We start from the raw sequence: 3925 nt of genomic DNA, 5'->3' as shown, positions 1-3925 counted from the left end.
AATTGTTATTGTGTTTTAAATTGTTCAATAAAAGTTTTTGCAGAAAATTAAAACATATATTTGTGTTAAAAATAGTTAAATATCATATATTACCAAAGTAATATAATGGTTTTTGAAATATTTGCATATCGAGATACATCGGTATCGTGAGCCATGTATCGTGAATGGCATCATATCGCGATGTACCCTGAGATTCCCAGCCCTTGTGAAGTACTTTGTATGCTTATTGAATATATGATTTGAGGTGTTTCCAAAAATTAATTTAGCTTTTATCTTGTTTTTTGCTGTTTTTTTTTCTTTTTTTTTTACTGATCCGAAAATTATCCGAATCGTGACCCTAAAACCGTGACACGATCCGAACCATGAGTTTTTGACACGGTTGTGAGTTTTTTTGACTACCCCTTTGTGTTTTGCAGGTCAGCTGTCACTCCTCCTGGATGGTTCCTCCTTTCCTGGTGCTCTCTGTGGAGGAGCGCACAGCTGTCTGCACTTTGCAATCAAGTCTATTTAAGTTGCAGCTTTTCTGTTCTCAGTGTCGGTGCGTCCCTGTTAGGACCGTGAGTTTCTTGCTTTAGCCGACACTGAGGTTTGCTATTCTTTAGTTTTTTCTTAGTCTTCTGCTTTTTGTCCTTTAGCTGTTTTCCCTCTGTGAGGTGTCTTTGTTTATTAAATAACTTACACTGCATTACCGAGTCCAAGCGTGATTATCTCTGCTCCTGGGTTCTCGTCACTCCAGCCGTTACAGTTTTGTGATCCATTACACTCTTAGTAAAGTCTTTTCCCTATTAAAAACATCTCAAAGTGCTAAATAATAATAATGATAAAAACATCCTTTACCACATTTTCAAATGAAACTAAAGCTTTTATTATTTTTGGATGACATACATGGTAAATAAATCTCAATTGCTTCAAAATTTACCTTCAAATAGAAAATGTTGCACTTTGAGAAAAAGGCTCCAGCTAGCATCTTTAACTGATACAAAAAACATTTTTTAAACTTGGATGATAACATCAAATACATCTGCCAAACTGTTAAGATTCCAAACACAGAGATATTAGCAGTAAATGGTGTGGCATGTTAAAGTTTACATCCACAGCTCCTTCACTAGCATCTGCTCTCTGCTGTGTTTATGTCACTGAGCAGAAAGCTAGCGTTAGCGTTAGCACTGTTTATTCTAGCTGGGTTTTTATTCGGTCCGTACGACCAAGAAAGAAGCTCAGCAGTGACGCCACAGATTAAGAAAATTATGTGCGAACTCACTTACACTTCTTACAAAGACAAAAAAAAGTGCGACCAACAATAAGATTTAGGCTCTTAAAATAGCTAGCTACGAGCTGGCAAAAACAATGCAGCACCGTGCATCTTGACCGCACATTTTACGTGTTTCCAACATGAATTTCCATCAGTTTTTGTGCAGGTTGAACGTAAATACGTGCGATTAACATCCGCTATGTTTAAAAACATGAAACATTAATAAAAACATGCATCGAAGAACCAAACTAGCATGTCTCTCATGAGTTGCTACTTTAGCACACAGTTCACGGTTTCCAGCCAGATTTCTCTATATTAAGATGTGATTCCTGTCCTGTGATGATTCCTTTCCATCGGATTATTTTGTTGTCAAGGTTTTTGAAGGCGATTGCAAAACACTGCGTCTCCTTTTGTTACTTTTTCAGAACTCCATCATTCATTACTCGAGAAGACTCGATCCATAATGATGGCGCATGTCTGTCACGCCGTATGTCAGGTGACTTCCAATCCAGTAATATATGTCATTTATTACAAGAAAAAACACAGGTGAGGAGGAGGAGCAGCTCAGATTTAAAGTCACAGGCAGTCAACAAGCTTTTGCCTTCTCGCTCTTGCAGCTTTTCGTAAATGACAGATCGTCAGCTTTGGAGATCGTACGACGGTTTTATATCGTCATATCGCCCACCCCTAGTTTTTACACTTTTTATGTTTTTCTGACCTGAGGGACTTGCCAAAGAAAAGGGTGGTAAATAGTAGGTGTCCTGGTGGTTTAATGTCCTTCTGATCTAAACTTTCATGGTAAAAGATATCATACATCGGTAATCATCTGACAAAAGTGTCCATGCCACCAACATACAATTATTTATGAAAAAATAAAAGTTATTTCAGGGTATTTTTTTAAACATTCTGCTATTGCTGGTTACACTGCCAGCATTTTGACATCCAATTACACTTGTCACGGAAATTATACATTTGCTTATGTCTCATCCTCTGCAACTTGTTTTCTTATTGTCAGAACACCCTGACCACAATGTGTAAACATTTTGATTTAATTAGAACATCTTGTTCATGTTAGACATGACACTTACATTTCCATCTTAAGCTCCTGATTAACAGCTGATTGTACGACCGTATAAAATGTGAGCGTCCTTCATCACAGATCAGAGTTCTGCAGACCTCTCCTCAATGGTGGCAATTGTACAATTTCACAATTGGTTATTCACAATAGTCTTGACTAAGATAACATACTCCTCACATATCACCAGCGTAGCTTGAGTAGCTCAGTTGGTAGAACATCAGCCTTTTAATCTGAGGGTCCAGGGTTCAAGTCCCTGTTTAAGCAATATTCTGTCAACAGTGTGTATCATCTGATAACCATTTGCAAAGGTCTAACACAGTATTATACAATGTATTTGTATTCAACATATTTTGACTTGTTACTATATTATATATATTACGACTTGTTAGGGCGGGCTGCACGGTGGCGCAGTGGTTAGCGCTCTCGCCTCACAGCGAGAAGGCCCTGGTTCGACTCCCGGCTGGGACCTTTCTGTGTGGAGTTTGCATGTTCTCCCCGTGCATGCGTGGGTTTTCACCGGGGACTCCGGCTTCCTCCCACCGTCCAAAAACATGCTTCATAGGTTAATTGGTGACTTTAAATTGCCCCTAGGTGTGACTGTGAGAGTGAATGTGTGTGTGATTGCAGCCCTGCAACAGACTGGCGACCTGTCCAGGGTGTACCCCGCCTTCGCCCATCAGCAGCCGGGATAGGCTCCGGCACCCCGCGACCCCGAAAGGGACAAAGCGGTTAAGAAGATGGATGGATGGATGGACTTGTTAGGGCAAAACCACTATTCTGTATGAAGTCATTTATTAAAAAGAGATTTTCGAAGTTGGTTCCATTGCCCTTAAGGCCGAAATAGCTCAGCTGGGAGAGCGCTAGACTGAAGATCTAGAGGTCCTTGGTTCAATCCCGAGTTTCGGCAATGGAACCTTTTGAACACCTTGACATCTATAAAGATTTGCAAAGAGCACTCTGGAAGGGTTAGTTCATTAGAAAACAGAAAAAAAAACTTCAACTGCGCATGTCTACTACGCATCTCCAAGATGCATTACCCCCTGGCGCCTCATTTAAAACTTTTACCGGCGACAGGTAAGACGATCACCTTAAGGTACCCTACTCTTTTAGCTAAATAATGCGTTTGCCGTTCGATTTTTTGCTGTTTATGTATGCTCATTTCATACAACATTGTAATTGCATATAAGATCGGTGTTATTACAGCATTCTATGAGATAAAAAATCATTCAACATATTTGGTTGTAAACAATGGATTGTTCTCCTTTGTCTCCCCTTGTCGCCATGTCTGCCGCGTGTCCTTTCGCTTTAGCTTCATCTTCTAAGCCATGTGTTTAAAATGTAGTTGTTTGTGCGGCTGCAGTCACAAAATAATTTAACAGTTTAATCCTCAAAACTAACGCCTAATTGCATTTGGGGGGATGTCGACATTATTATTATCATCATTATTATTTTTTACTTTTTGCCATTTTCATCAGTCGTCTTATTTGGGTGCAGAGGGCCTTCAATGCACATGTTTGAATATGAAGTGGTAGGCTTGTTTTTGTACTCAAATATAAAACATGACTTATTCAAAGCTATTGAATATAATAATGTTT

At 39.3% G+C, this 3925-nt stretch overlaps 2 non-coding genes across 2 annotated transcripts; both read left to right on the top strand.

Annotated features, from left to right (window-relative positions):
* The first annotated feature begins 2521 nt into the window (after positions 1 to 2521).
* On the top strand, positions 2522 to 2594 carry trnak-uuu. Its single transcript has one exon. It is a non-coding gene; the product is annotated as a tRNA-Lys (tRNA).
* A 570-nt stretch (positions 2595 to 3164) lies between these two features.
* trnaf-gaa lies at positions 3165 to 3237 on the top strand. Its single transcript has one exon. It is a non-coding gene; the product is annotated as a tRNA-Phe (tRNA).
* Positions 3238 to 3925: the final 688 nt, after the last annotated feature.

This window comes from Oryzias melastigma, linkage group LG24, assembly GCF_002922805.2.
Source record: "Oryzias melastigma strain HK-1 linkage group LG24, ASM292280v2, whole genome shotgun sequence".
NCBI lineage: Eukaryota > Metazoa > Chordata > Actinopteri > Beloniformes > Adrianichthyidae > Oryzias > Oryzias melastigma.
The sequence above is the reverse complement of the archived record's forward strand: the minus strand, read 5'-3'. Positions and strand labels throughout refer to the sequence as shown.